The following is a 16,363-nucleotide window of genomic DNA, read 5'->3' as shown; positions in this document are numbered from 1 at the left end:
TGGCATCTGTGGGTGGTAATGCCATGATACGAGCTGGTTTACCTTTCCTTCTTGCATAGATCCTGTAACAGGCAATATTCATGGAGGTGCCAGGAGGTTGGGCATAGATTGCAGCAAAGAAATGTTGCCCTGTTTCCATTAAGTCATCATGTGTGGCATCTTTTTCACCAAGTACATCGGACAGCCCAGGAAAGTCCTGTGCCTGTAATGTCTTGAGAGCACCAAGTTTCCCTTTGTTAAAAGGATAAGATACAGTGTCACAGCCACTTAGAGCATGCATTCCTAACAACTGCATGCATTTAGTGCCCAGCTGCATACAACTTTCATTGATGTTCACAATGTTCCCATCCCAACGCTCCATTTGGACATGACATGAGGAAATCAGCTGTGCTTTCCAGGCCCAGTAAACCAACAACACAAACACATCAGTGTCATCACTGAGGATTCGTACCACATGATCACACTCTGCTACTTGCAGCAGATATGCAATCATAGTCACATCAGCTTCATCGTGTGAAAAGCCACCATCATCTCGACACTCCACCGTTATATTTTCTCCCATGTCAAACGACGATATTAATCGAGACAGCTGGCATTTGTTGTGTTTGTTTTTCATGATAACAGCCCGGTTTGGGAGTGGACTATTGATGGTGAGGTTGTAATTCAAGGAACCTTCACCACCACGCCTCATTCTTTCATGGTCTTTTGCTGAAAGATCATCATACTTGTCAAATACCAAAATTTTCTCGGCATCTGGAGGATAACAAGATAGTCGTTGCTTGATACCCTCAACTAGAACAGAGACATCACCACCATGAGGCCAGGTGATGTGATACAACAGCTGTTGAGCATCCACTATGATGATGCCTGCAGGGGGAGCCCTCTGTTCGACCACTCCAAGGCGATTGGCAAGCACAGATTTGGTGCCTTTGCGCAAGCAGCCATACTCGTCAATCAGTGCAGAAGGCACTGCACACAATTCATACCGAAAAATGTCTTCTAACTGCATCTGCCGCTGCTGTCCTACCATCAAAAGACGAAGGAAAATTGCCTCTAGATCAAACACAGTCTTGTCGCCAACTTTCATGCCTTGCTTTAGCTGGTCCATAGTTTTCACTGAAGTTGAAATTCTCTCATGGAAGCCTAATGGTAAAGAATTTCGGAATGTTGTGGCCATTACTTCTCCTATCATAAGGGCATCCTGCACATTTACTTCCTTTGGAGCAACTTTCCCATTGGCAATGTTGTACAGAACTGGACTGTCTACTTGTAATGGGTGAGAATGTTGCTCCAGCTCAGCAGCAATGTTTGCACGATCTTGTGCATCAGATCTCTGCCTTTTTTTACCTTCTTCTTTGTGTTTTGTTTCTAATGGAGTACCAAAAACCTCACCAGAGTACAGGATTTCCATAGCATCAGACAGGTATGCAAAAATTGGAAAAGACTCGATCCATTCTGCTACCAATTCAGGTGACAGTGTCATGCCCTTCAAACCACCTTTCCCTCTCTTAATTGCTGTCTGCTCACCAAACTGATCACTTGAGACTGAATTCCAGCAACCTTCATGGTGGCGACAGACATGAGTTCCTTGCAGAAGGTCTGACTTGGCATCAGTTGGTAGGTTCCGCATCTCCAGTAAATGCCAGGTGATGTATCGGGCATAATGGATGTGGCCAGCACTAAAGAAATGAGGCAACATTCGCTCTAAGCACATTTGCTGAAATAACCAATCTCCCTCCCGCTCTGCACGAAGTGTACATGCAGGTATTTATCATCATCCCAATGTCTGTTCGTTGAAATCAATGATCTGAAATTGAACCATTAAGATCCACAATTTTACATCAAAAAATGGATCAATTCGCATGATATGTCAAAATACATAATGTTTTTTTCATCTGATGACATTTAAAATATATTTAACATAATCCTTGACCCTGAAAACATAGGTCTAGACATCATTTTCATGAAATTATCATGAATAGTTTTGGAGATATTGAAGAAAGTATCATTTCCAGTAATGACCGCCTTAATTTGCATATAAAAAAAATTCCCCGAGGTTGTCCGGAGGACAACCAAGCTGAAATACTTTATTAACCCCATGGGATGACAAATCCATCAAAAAACCTTATACTATAAAACATTTCTAGGTACCCCTCTCTGGCAACTCGACTATTTACCAAGTTGCTCAGTGTGTGCTTTGGGATCAAAACAAGAGTGGCACCTGGTAGGGCGTGCACCTCTGCCAAGCCTAACAGGTTACCTTTTGTATCGACTGATAGGTGGAATCTGGATTTGGACCTGAACCAAATCCCCTCTTCAAACCTGCTGTGCTGTTGGTAACTCTCCACCTATATTATTTACCTTTTCTTTTCATGTGTGCCTGTGGGCAAAGGGGGCAGTGTGAGTGGAAGGGGGACAAAAACCTTGCCAATGCCACTAGAATCTGCATTCCACATGTCAGGTTACCAGTCACATGTTATTTTACAGAAGATATGTGGGCTATCTGGAACAACCTGTGGGTGACAGAAAGAGCACAAACACCAGGTATGAGCCTGATGTACCCTAATACATCCGACGTATGTACCTGTTGTTAATTGTAAGTGATATACAGCCATATTTCAAGACTTTCCATATAAGTTTTAATAATTTTCACAAAGTCATTTAATGGAGATTCGTCTTTTTTATTTATTTGTTGTATACAAAGTCAAGTAAGGCTTGTGGAAGAGTTAGAACATGGAAGGGATTGGGATTCAACAGAACAAAAGGAATAGTGGAGAGGGAGGTGGATGGAGACACGAACAGCAGGGACGGGTTGAGGGACAAAATACACCTGGACAAATAAGGGGTGTGGCGAATAGAATGAGGGCGAGGGAGGACGGACATATAGGGTGGAGAAGATGGATACACAAGGAAACTCTTAGGAAGGAAAAACTGGAGATTTGGAATGAGGTAGGTAGGCTTGGGCTGCGGGGTTAACGAGTGTAAAAAAAAGATCATGGTTTTGGATTGGGGATGATCTGAGATGGTCGTGTCTTGAAGACCTGGAGGGAAGAACAAGATTGAAGAGAGTATGGAAGCTGGTTCCACAGGTGGGAAAAAAGAGGAAAGAATAAGTGGAGGTGAGCAGTGATCCTGGATTTAGGTAGTTCCACCAGAACGGGGTTGATGGTGGACCATGTGTGCCCTGCAATAAACCTGAGTGGGGCAAGGCATGGATAGAGGAGAGGGTTCAAGACCAGAAAGGAGGTGGTAGAAGAACAAGAAAGCATCGACCTGTTTGTGATGGTGAAATAATAAGCCCTTCGACTCCGCTTCAGTGCGGGAGATTCCAATAGTCTTGAAGACCTTGGTTGTCAACACGTGAAGCTGAGCAAGGTGTGAGCCAGGAGTGCCAGCCCAGATGGGATAGCAGTACTCCATCAAGCTGCGGATGAAGGTCTTGCAGGTGGATAGGAGTTCAGGTGTGCCAAGGAAGGACTTTGTACGATGGAGGATGCCCAGTCGGCGAATGGCTTTGGAGACCAACTTTGAAATGGGGTTTTCCCAAGAAAGATCATGGCTGATAGTGAGACACAGGAGTTTGAATGACTGAACTTCCTCAAGTGGATTTTTAAGAAAGTAGACAGGAGGGTTTGCCAGATGGTCCTTTCAGAGAGAGAGAGAGAGACTGACTGTTTCTTCCTTTTATTACAAGAGTACAAAAAATCAGTTATGTTCAGTCACAAAGAAACAAAACACAATAAAATGGTCTCAAGGAAAGGTTATTTTCAAATCATCATCATCAAGTGTGCATATGACATCATTAAAAACCCACTTTTCTTTAAAACATGTTAAATTCTTGTTCATTTTAAAAAACCGGTACTCTAGCTTTAGTCTTGCATTTACAAGAGCCTTAAGGGTGAGCAGTACATCACATGACGAGTCAGAAGCGTTTCCCATTTTTTTCTTCCTGGATTTATAAATTGCAAACTTGGCCTGGCCAATTAAAAAATTCATTAAAACCACATTCCTAAGGGAAGACGGTCCTAAAACACCATAAATAAAAACATTGTGATTGAAGAGGGAACCAAGCTTCACAAAGCGTTCCTGAAGGAATGTAAAAAGAGGTTGCAATCGTTCACACTCCAGGTATATATGCGGTAGGGTTTCAATGGATGCACAGAAAGGGCATAGATTAGAGTTAGCAGTAGAAAACCGGTTCAGTAAAACATTATAAGGTAAAATCCAGTGTACAAGTTTCCATTGAATATCTCCAACATACTTTGGAGTAGGCAAGAGATAAAAACTTCGCCAATTGCGGCAATTGGGGGGTATTGGGGGTAAAACATCCCGCCATCGAAGCCTCGGGTGCTCAGAAAATGTTTTTGCGTATAAAATTTTAACGTACGCGTTGTACAGAGTTTTCTTTGGAAAGGCGGGAAGGGATAATGCAGTATCATCAGGGCTGTTCAGGCCAGGGGACAGATTAAGTGGCGGGCTGAAAACTAGGAGTTTGGGGAAGTCACCCGCTGTTTCCTCGGGGGGAGGGCCAAGTTCCTCGCAGGTATTACGATACGTTGTGGATATCCCTTGAAGGAACCGAGAGATGATCCTGACAGATTTTATTCCGGTTTTTTGTGCCACAGCGGCAGCACTCAGCCGGCAGCTCCCAGACTCTGTCATGAGGTCTTTCACTCGCAGCAGCTTGGCATCAACAAAACGTTGAACGAGTCCCCTATTATTCAAGCTGTTTTCCAGGAAGGGGTTGTAGCATAGGGGCTCGTTCAACAACATTTCCATGTTGTATGTTGCCATTTCACGGGAAAAGGACAGGGCTTGCCAGGCGTTCATCACCCCTTGGTAAAAGGTGGGCAGCAAGGATGAATCGATTTGATGAGGGTTCATTAAGAAAAGTTCTCGGTCGTAACCCAGCTTGCATGTAAGCTGTAATATGCAGTTAGCCAGAGGCCTCCAGAGTAGGGCTTCATCTCCATATACAAGTTGGCGCACGATATGAAGCCGGAAGACCATAATCCGGCTGCGGATATCAATAAGACCTTGGCCACCTTCAGTGAGTGGCAAGTATGCCACGGGGGGTTGGAGCCAGTGTTTCCCGCTCCAGAAAAAGTCGACAATGCTCTTTTGCAGTGTAATAAGAAGGCTCCCAGGCGGTTGTAGGCATATCATCTTATGCCATAGCATAGAGGCGACAAGATTGTTAATGACGAGAGTTCTTCCGCGGTACGAAAGTTGGAAAAGAAGTCCTTTCCAGCGGGCCAGTTTTGCCATTACCTTGTCTGGTAATCCCACCCAGTTCTGCTGCTCAAAGGTGTTGTCTCCGAGGAAAATACCGAGGTATTTAATGCCACTTTTCTGCCAGTTCACTCCTCCTGGTAGGACAATTGGCGGGCAATCTCCAGGTCCTATCCAAAGGGCTTCACTCTTCTTCCAGTTTACCTGGCCTGAACAAGCCTGACAATATGTTTTTAGTGCCTGAGCCACCGCAGTGACGTCAGTACTATTTTTTATATAAATACAGACATCATCTGCATAGGCAGAGACTTTTAGCGGTGTGGTAAGAATTGATCCAGTGAAGCCAGAAATGTGCGTACGTAATTGGAGCAGAAGAGGTTCGATGGCAAGAGAGTATAAAAGTCCAGATAGCGGGCAACCTTGCCGTACTCCCCGTTGTACAGCAATGGGGCTACACAATACTTGATTAATTTTAAGAACACTGGATATATTACAATACAAAAGTTTAATGTACGAGATAAAAATAGGTCCAAACCCAAAATTCTCTAAAACTCTAAAAAGGTACATGTGGTCAATACAGTCAAAGGCTTTTCCTTGGTCAATAAAAAACAGACCAACATTCATATTAAAATTGTTACAAAACCGAATGGTATCACGGATAAGAAAGATATTATTAAAAATAGTACGTCCAGGAATACAAAAGGATTGATGTTCTCCTATTAGTACATTCATAAAAGGTTTCATTCGATTAGACAAGGCTTTGGCTAAAATTTTATAATCCGTACATAAAACAGAAATAGGACGCCAGTTCTCTATAAGTTGAGTGTCCGCTTTCTTAGGAATTAAGGTGGTGACTGCTCTCCGGCAACTCCACGGCAGTTGTCCATCCTCTAAACATTCATTCAATACCCGCAGTAGGTGAGGTCCAATGGTGTCCCCAAAAAACTGGAAAAATTCACTTGTCAGCCCATCCAGTCCAGGGGCTTTATCAGGTTCCAAGGCCTTCAAGGCAGCGGTGAGCTCAGGTAACCTAAGAGGATCCTCCAACTGCTGCTTCTGATCCTCCGCCAATGTTGGAAGGTTAGAAACAAGTTCCGATATTGCATCCTGGTTAATGTCATGCCGCATAAACCGTTGTTTAAAATGTTTCCGGGCACATTCCCTGATTCTGCCATCTTCATAAAGGAGTTCCCCATCATGGAGCAAGCGTGTAATCATTGACGAAGAGGCCCCCCTTTTAAGGCTGAAGAAGAATTTGGTTGGAGCATCAAGGTCGTGTATGTACCTCATCTTCAGGCGCAATAAAGCATTTTGTGCTCGCCTTTCGGATATGGAATTCAGTAAGGCCGTTTTTCCATGGATTTGTTGCCTCATTCCCTGGTAGCTCACACTTGCGGTTCCCTGAAGCTGTTCCTGTAATTCCAGGATTTCATCTTCAAGTAAGGTTGTGGTTTTTCTTTCCTCTTGAACACCATACGCACGATATTGTTGGCAGAACAGTCTGATGTGCGTTTTGGCATTATCCCACCATTGTCTGAGGTTGGAGAAATTCCCTTGGGAGGCAACCAGAATATTCCAAATTTCCGGAAAAATGTCCTTAAAGGTACTATCATCAAGTAAGTTGTTATTAAATTTCCAAAAAGCACTCTTGTGTTTCGGGCAGGGGGCAGAAATTTTGAGAAATGTTGCGCTGTGGTCCGAGAATCCTGATGGGCAAATTTTGGATGACAGAACGAGGCGTTCAAGTGGAGGATTAATATAAAACTTGTCCAAGCGAGCAAGTACAATATTACCCTGAATGCATCGACACCATGTGTATTGCCTGATTGATGGGTGCTGTACCCGCCATATATGTCAAATTCATTTGTTTTAAAAATTTGGTGAGAGGGATTGTGGAGGCAGGATGGGGCTCTGCACTGTTCCTGTCGAGTTGGGGTTGGAGGGTGCAGTTAAAATCTCCACCAATACAAACATGATTGTCTTGGTTTTTTAGGGCGTTTTGACTGTCGAGGGACGTTAGGTGTGTCCCAAGGTCATTAAAAAAAACTCGCCGAGCTACAGGCGTACTTGGGGCATAGATATTAAAAATAGTATAGAATTTTCCATAGTAGTGGAATTCTAGGGATGCTAGGGATCCCTTGTGTATTTCGTCGAATTTAAGCGATGAAGGCGAAAAGGAGGGGCTAAGAATTATTGCGACACCGCCTTTGCGGGAGTCACCGTTACTAAAGAAGGACAGGCCGGGGAAGAGCCTACACCACTCTGCGACACAGCAGTCGTTGGCATGGGTCTCTTGTAAGAGGGCAATGTCAACTTTCTTCTGTAATAAAAAATCCCTTACTTGAACTTTACGGACAGAGCTACATCCTCCGTTAATATTCAGGCTACAAATGGAAAAACTCATTACAGCTATAAGGAGGAGTGACCACCACTCAATTTTTTGATAGCAGTTCATTCTTAGCTTTTTGCAACCACTTCTTTAAACGGTGACGTTGGGAGGAATTGAAATTAAAAACGTGGGGCCGTTTTACCATCAGTTTAGCGGAATGTATAAAATCAGGTAGCTCCGGAAAAAAGGTTTCTATTACAACATTCCTTTTTCGGAATGTGTCCTTAAGAAACCTTTTTATCTCGGAGGGAGGGATTGGAGGGATTTCTTCTTCCTTAAGGCTACCACATTCACTAACAGAGTCATCTATATCAGATGGCTCAGATGGTGTGTCACACTGGTTTTCATCATTTATCTCCTCACCGTCATCACATCCCTCCACGTTATCGGATGGGGCATAGTCCATAGAGGGGGGGGACGGGGAGGGAGAGAAATGAGCCATCTTCAGGGGAGGGGGGGGGGGGTACTAATTTTTGTGGTTCAACCATATCAGTTTCTAGGTCAGTAGACAAGGGCGAGGATTCATCCACATCTATGTCCTCCAATACCGAGAAATGATTTTCTGTGACGAGGGACAAATCTAGGCCAGAGAGGAGGGGCTGTCGGTTTTCAGTTGTAGGTTTTTTAAAGAGGTGACCGTTTTCATCTGTTGTTTGCAGATGTCTTTTTCCTTTTGGGCAGACTAATTGAAACTCGTCCTGGTTAGTGGGAAGAGATTGCAAGGGTTTGGGGGGAGGGGGGGGGAGGGAGGACGTGATCATCGGGAGGGGGATCCCATCGGCTACCACGGCGGGAGAGGAAGGATCAGTTATAGCAGGCAACAAGCTGTGATTGGACGATGTCGCCTGGGGGGTGAGATCTATAGTTAACAGGAGATGGCTGCAATTAGATCCTTCAGTAGAGGGAGGGGCCCCTGTTTCAAGGGGAGCGGAGGGGGGTACGGCGGGGGGGTTTGGATTGGTGGTAAGAGGGCTTGGGTCGGTGGTGGACAGATTGGGATCAGTGGTGGTAAGGCTTGGGTCGATGGTGGGAAGGTTCGGGTCGGTGGTGGGAGGGCTTGGTTCGGCGGCGGGAGGGCTTGGTTCGGTGGTGGGAAGGTTTGGTTCGGTGGTGGGAAGGCTTGGGTCGGTGGTGGGAGGGCTTGGGTCAGTGGTGGGAGGGTTTGGACCGGTGGTGGGGAGGTGGGGGGGGGTTGCTTATTCCCGGTTCGGAGGGGAGGTTGCACTTGTGGAGAATTCTCTTTTCGGGGGCAGTCATGCTTAACATGCCCAAATTGTCCGCAGCCAAAACATTTTAGAACGTTGGTGGACACGTACACTGTATATTCGTTCTGTTGATGTTTTAATTTTATTATAAGGTTTAAATCCTTCTGGGAATTTTTTAAAATCATAAACACTTGCCGCCGGAATGAAACCACGTGCCTTAAATCGTTGTTTCGTGACCCGAAGGGAATCATGGAGATACGAGACACGATGGTACCGTATCGGGACAATTCTTTAATTAGTACATCGTCGGATACAAATGGGGGGCAATTTGATATCACGACTTTTATCGCTGGGCTATCTAGTGGGGAAATCGTTACAAATAAATCTGGATCGATTGTCAAACCCTGTTCGACAATTTGTGGGACACAATCCACGTCGGACAAAAAAATAACGATCCGCTTGTTCATCCGCGAAGCGGCAACAACCTTGTCGATCCCGACAACACGACCGGTTGCGAGGACAACGTCCTCGACACTAACCTCACGTTCCGGAGGTACACAAAAGAACCCGTGCTTACGGGTCAGGCTCTGAAAGGCCGTAAATCGAGATAGTGCAGCTGCCATGCTGGAACAGCTGCACTTACAACCCCTCCCCAACTCGGGGAGGGTGAATATATAATACAATCTTCCCTACCCGAACTCCGGGAATGGGAAGCAATCAGACCTCTCCGATTTCCCTAACTTCGGAAAAGGGAGGCAACAAAACAAACTGAAGGAAGGATAAACGAAAGGAAAAAAAGGAAATAGAGGTTTAAGATGAAGGAGCAAACACCGATCGGGCGACGCCCAAAAACGGCGAACCCTTACCAGCGATCACCCTGTGCTCTCCGGCTCTCTCTCCCGTCTCAACGTATATGGGAATCACCAGGAAGACTCCACGAACAGGTACAAGGACACAGAGGGGGGCAAACGGGGGGGGGGGGGGGGGGGAATGGAGCAACAACACAGAGCACTCACAGGCCTCCACAAGCAGACGCCATGACAGTACAACCAGCATACAAACGACCAGCAGGGGGCGCGAGAGAGAGAGAGAGAGAGAGAGAGAGAGAGAGAGAGAGAGAGAGAGAGAGAGAGAGAGAGAGAGAGAGAGAGAGAGAGAGAGAGAGAGAGAGAGAGAGAGAGAGTGACATTTGTCAGGATGGAGACATACACTACCGGTCAAAAGTTTTAGAACACCTAAATTTTTCCAGTTTTTATTGAAATTTACCCAGTTTAATGTCTCAATGTACTCTGAAATTAAGCATAGAACAAATAAACAATTGGAGATAAAAAACAGAAATCATGGAATCATTTTGTTTAACAAATTTAATTTAAATTTTTGACTCAGCAAAGTAGCCACCTTTTGCAGATATAACCGCCGAACACACTCGTGGCATTCTTTCTACAATGGAAATCAAATATTGTTCGGGAAGTTCTTCCCAACACTGTGGCAGAAGTTCCCACAAATGTGTTGCACTTGTAGGTTGCTTTGCTTTCACCTTTCTGTCCAGTTCATCCCAAACCAGCTCGGTGGGGTTTAAGTCTGGAGACTGTGCTGGCCATTCCATGATTTGAAGTCGACCGTCTTGTTCTTTTCCTCGAAGGTAGTTTTGACATAGCCTGGAGGTGTGTTTAGGGTCATTATCTTGCTGTAGGATGAACCCCTGACCAACTGGGCGTATACCAGAGTGTATTGCATGGCGCTGCAAAATGCTGTGGTCGCCCTTTTGGTCCAGGGTGCCAGTCACTCTGTGCAAGTCGCCGACTCTGGATCCAGCAAAAGAGCCCCAGACCATCACGCTTCCTCCTCCATGTTTGACAGTTGGTGTCACACACTGAGGAACCATCCTTTCGCCTACTCGACGGTGTACAAAAACCCTGCGTGGTGAACCAAAGATTTCAAGCGTTACGCCTAGGTCCCCCTTCGGTGAAGTGATGTGAGTTGACAAAGTGGAAGACGCAGAAAACATGCTATGATATAATATTTCGCTCACAAGGTTCAGACATACATGGAGGCGGCCATCTTGGATTTTGACGTGGCCACCCAATTTTCAATAGTGTTCTTCCTCATGCCTAGATACACCCACACACCAGATTAGAAGTTGGTACTTCGCTTATTTTTCAAGATATTCATCTCACAAGGTTCAGACATACATGGCGGCGGCCATCTTGGATTTTGACGTGGCGACCCAATTTTAAACAGCGTTCTTCCTTGTGCCTAGATACACCCACACACCAAATTAGAAGTTGGTACTTCGCTTATTTTTCGAGATATTTCGCTCACAAATTTCAGACATATATATGGTGGCGGCCATCTTGGATTTTGACGTGGCGACCCAATTTTCAATAGCCTTCTTCCTTATGCCGAGATACACTCACACACCAAATTAGAAGTTGGTACTTCGCTTATTTTTCAAGATATTCATCTCACAAGGTTCAGACATACTTGGCGGCGGCCATCTTGGATTTTGACGTGGCGACCCAATTTTCAATAGCGTTCTTCCTTATGCCTAGATACACCCACACACCAAATTAGAAGTTGGTACTTCGCTTATTTTTCAAGATATTCATCTCACAAGGTTCAGACATACATGGCGGCGGCCATCTTGGATTTTGACGTGGCGACCCAATTTTCAATAGCGTTCTTCCTTATGCCGAGATACACCCACACACCAAATTAGAAGTTGGTACTTTGCTTATTTTCAAGATATTCATCTCACAAGGTTAAGACATACATGGCATCAGACATACATGGCGGCGGCCATCTTGGATTTTGACGTGGGTTGCACCCACACACCGTGCGTGCGTGCGGGCATAAAAAACAGCATATTTTATAGTGGAGGATGGGAGGTCCCAGGTTGTCTGGAAAGCAGCAGAAATCACCACCAATTAAAAGGGTGTGAGGCACAAAGCTTGATTTGTCGACATTACTCCCTCTGTACATCAGTACATGGACAAGGGAGAGTTCCTGGATCCTCCACCCCCCCCCCCTCCCCATTCTCCCTCATTGCCCCCTTCTGGATCTCCATCTCCATACCTAACGAAAAACATTCATTGATGTTCATCTTCCATGTCAGGTGAAGCATTTACTGCTCAGCTCTTTTACCCAAAACGACTCCCCTCCCCCCCCCCCCCTCTTTACCAAGTTGCTCAGTGTGTGCTTTAGGATCAAAACAAGAATGGCACCTGGTAGGGCGTGCACCTCTGCCAAGCCTAACAGGTTACCTTTTGTATCGACTGATAGGCGGAATCTGGATTTGGACCTGAACCAAATCCCCTCTTCAAACCTGCTGTGCTGTTGGTAACTCTCCACCTATATTTACCTTTTCTTTTCATGTGTGCCTGTGGGGAAAGGGGGCAGTGTGAGTGGAAGGGGGACAAAAACCTTGCCAATGCCACTAGAATCTGCATTCCACATGTCAGGTTACCAGTCACATGTTATTTTACAGAAGATATGTGGGCTATCTGGAACAACCTGTGGGTGACAGAAAGAGCACAAACACCAGGTATGAGCCTGATGTACCCTAATACATCCGACGTATGTACCTGTTGTTAATTGTAAGTGATAGACAGCCATATTTCAAGACTTTCCATATAAGTTTTAATAATTTTCACAAAGTCATTTAATGGAGATTCGTCTTTTTTATTTATTTGTTGTATACAAAGTCAAGTAAGGCTTGTGGAAGAGTTAGAACATGGAAGGGATTGGGATTCAACAGAACAAAAGGAATAGTGGAGAGGGAGGTGGATGGAGACACGAACAGCAGGGACGGGTTGACGGACAAAATACACCTGGACAAATAAGGGGTGTGGCGAATAGAATGAGGGCGAGGGAGGACGGACATATAGGGTGGAGAAGATGGATACACAAGGAAACTCTTAGGAAGGAAAAACTGGAGATTTGGAATGAGGTAGGCTTGGGCTGCGGGGTTAACGAGTGTAAAAAAAAGATCATGGTTTTGGATTGGGGATGATCTGAGATGGTCGTGTCTTGAAGACCTGGAGGGAAGAACAAGATTGAAGAGAGTATGGAAGCTGGTTCCACAGGTGGGAAAAAAGAGGAAAGAATAAGTGGAGGTGAGCAGTGATCCTGGATTTTGGTAGTTCCACCAGAACGGGGTTGATGGTGGACCATGTGTGCCCTGCAATAAACCTGAGTGGGGCAAGGCATGGATAGAGGAGAGGGTTCAAGACCAGAAAGGAGGTGGTAGAAGAACAAGAAAGCATCGACCTGTTTGTGATGGTGAAATAATAAGCCCTTCGACTCCGCTTCAGTGCGGGAGATTCCAATAGTCGTGAAGACCTTGGTTGTCAACACGTGAAGCTGAGCAAGGTGTGAGCCAGGAGTGCCAGCCCAGATGGGATAGCAGTACTCCATCAAGCTGCGGATGAAGGTCTTGCAGGTGGATAGGAGTTCAGGTGTGCCAAGGAAGGACTTTGTACGATGGAGGATGCCCAGTCGGCGAATGGCTTTGGAGACCAACTTTGAAATGGGGTTTTCCCAAGAAAGATCATGGCTGATAGTAAGACACAGGAGTTTGAATGACTGAACTTCCTCAAGTGGATTTTTAAGAAAGTAGACAGGAGGGTTTGCCAGATGGTCCTTTCAGAGAGAGAGAGAGAGAGAGAGAGAGAGAGAGAGAGACATTTGTCAGGATGGAGACATACACTACCGGTCAAAAGTTTTAGAACACCTCAATTTTTCCAGTTTTTATTGAAATTTACGCAGTTTAATTTCTCAATGTACTCTGAAATTAAGCATAGAACAAATAAACAATTGGAGATAAAAAAACAGAAATCATGGAATCATTTTGTTTAACAAAATTTAATTAAAACTGTTGACTCAGTAAAGTAGCCACCTTTTGCAGATATAACTGCCGAACACACTCGTGGCATTCTTTCTACAATGGAAATCAAATATTGTTCGGGTAGTTCTTCCCAACACTGTTGCAGAAGTTCCCACAAATGTGTTGCACTTGTAGGTTGCTTTGCTTTCACCCTTCTGTCCAGTTCATCCCAAATCAGCTCGATGGGGTTCAAGTCTGGAGACTGTGCTGAGTGTGCTGGCCATTCCATGATTTGAAGCCTACCGTCTTGTTCTTTTCCTCGAACGTAGTTTTGACATAGCCTGGAGGTGTGTTTAGGGTCATTATGTTGCTGTAGGATGAACCCCTGACCAACTAGGCATATACCAGAGGGTATTGCATGGTGCAAAAAAATGCTGTGGTAGCCCTTTTGGTTCAGGGTGTCAGTCGTTCTGTGCAAGTCGCCAACTCTGGATCCAGCAAAAGAGCCCCAGACCATCACGCTGCCTCCTCCATGTTTGACAGTGGGTGTCACACACTTTCGACCTACTCGACGGCATACAAAAACCCTGCATGTTGAACCAAAGATTTCAAATTTTGATCCATCGGTCCATAAGACCTTCTTTCAGTTTTCAGTAGTCCACTGGCGGTGCTTCATGCTGTGGTAGCCACAGTTTGAAATTAATGCTGTGGTAGCCACAGGCAAGCCTCTTTTTCTTATTTTGCCATCTTAGCAATGGCTTTCTTACTGCCACTCGACCTGTCAAACCTGCAGCTCGAAGTGTTCTCTTCACAGTTGAAACTGAGACTTGCTTACTTCGACCAGTGTTAAGCTGTGCTTGAGGCTGTTGTCCTGTGAGCCGCCTATCACGCAAGCTGTTGACTCTCAGAAACTTGTCTTCTGATTCTGTTGTGGCTTTGGGTCTGCCAGACCTCTTCCTGTCAGAGTTTCCTCCAGTTTCCAAGTGCCTTTTGATGGTGTAGGAAACTGTACTCACTGACACCTTGGCTTTCTTTGCAATTTCTCTAAAGGAAAGACCTACACTTTTTAGGGTTATAATGGTCTGTCTGTCTTCCTTTGTTAATTGCCTTTTTCTTGCCATTATGATAGCAATATACTACTTCCTGCAGTGCAATATTGTCCAAATAATGCTTCAGAGGGTGTAATAACAGTCTGTTCCAATACTGCTTTTATACAGACAGGGGGTTTGTAATCAAGTAATCAGCAGAGGTTGGGACACCTGTAGGAATTGTTTGCATCAACTTTCAAGGCTTAATTTACTTACATTGCTGCAAACAGCTGTAAGTTGTTAACCCATTACTTGTTCCCTGAAGAAGGCCTTTTTTTACAATATAATTGTGCAATTTACATTATTTTCCCATTTTTGCTAACCTAAACTTTTTTTTAACTTCGAGCAGTTTACTGCTTACCTTTGTACCATTTCAGGTTATTCACTGGACATTAAACTGCGTAAATTTCAAAAAATAATTGGAAAAATTGAGGTGTTCTAAAACTTTTGACTGGTAGTGTATTCCAAGTATTTGACCATCTTGTGATTCTATGAAGTTCTGAAGAGAGGGAAGAGGCTGTGGCCTACTTGTATGAAGGATGATGGATGTCACAGCACACCACAGGGTGTCACATATCAGCAAATATCTTTGGTATTATTGTCAATTGCCAATGACCAGAGGTCCACATTGGCTACAATTTGTGGCCATACAGGCATGAGGCCTCATTAATAACCTCCAACACAACTCCTATTACAATAACTACAAGGACAAGCATCATTGTACAACCTGTAATGTAATTAAATAAACGAATAAACAAAACTTCTGGAAGGTTTGTCTGGTTTGGATCGGATGGCAACACTCTATAAATATTGTTTATTTTCTGAAGTTGATCTCTGTCCTTATATAAAATCTTGATGACAAAACAAACAAAAGGGCCTTCACTAAGAAACAATGAGAACCTGATAGCATAACAGCTCTGGGACAAACAAGCCAATGTACATACCGCACTGGGGTGTGATGGGTGTATACTTTTACGGAAGTGGTTACATTTTGCCCGTAAGGTATTTCACTTTTGTCACAATTTTTGCCTGGAGTAAACAAAGCCACATAACCTATCAATGTAGGTATGAACGTCATCCTCATTTTTCCAACCTTGGAAGGATACATGGAGAGGTGTGGAAGGTGTGGTTGGCTGAGTCAACCACCTGGACTTAATTCATTGGGGTTTATTCTACTGACTCAAACTCAGCACCCAAGATCTCAAGCCAACCATCTTGACCGTTAAGTCATCACCCACCACCAAGCTTGTACATCTTACGATAATTCACCAAATGTCTGTCTGTCTGTTCCCAGGTACCGCAAAAACGGCTGAACCGATCATAACGAAATTTTAGGTCGGTAATCCTGGGACCCCCTGGAGTGAAATAGGCGATATTGTTTTTCCAATTTTTTTTTCAATTTCCAAATTTTCCAGTTTTTCCAAACACGATGGAATAATATTTACCGATATGAACAGTGATGTGGCTTTTATTGAAATTCTACAAATACTGTTTAGATTTTGATGATTTGCGTGTGATATGATTTAACGGATGTTTATATGAATCGTTTAAAATAAAAAAAGCCTTCAACTTCTGATATTTTGCCTTTTCATTTGGGCCTCCCAATTGAAGCCCCGCCCATAGG

At 44.5% G+C, this 16,363-nt stretch overlaps 1 long non-coding RNA gene across 1 annotated transcript; it reads left to right on the top strand.

Moving 5' to 3' along the window:
• The first annotated feature begins 12,110 nt into the window (after positions 1-12,110).
• Positions 12,111-16,082, top strand: LOC144888821 (uncharacterized). The gene is made up of 3 exons (XR_013621351.1): positions 12,111-12,165; positions 12,314-12,370; positions 16,034-16,082. It is a non-coding gene; the product is annotated as an uncharacterized LOC144888821 (long non-coding RNA).
• Positions 16,083-16,363: the final 281 nt, after the last annotated feature.

Source organism: Myxine glutinosa, chromosome 14, assembly GCF_964187855.1.
Source record: "Myxine glutinosa chromosome 14, kmMyxGlut1.1, whole genome shotgun sequence".
NCBI classification, from domain to species: Eukaryota; Metazoa; Chordata; class Myxini; order Myxiniformes; family Myxinidae; genus Myxine; species Myxine glutinosa.
This window is presented reverse-complemented; position numbering and strand designations above follow the sequence as displayed.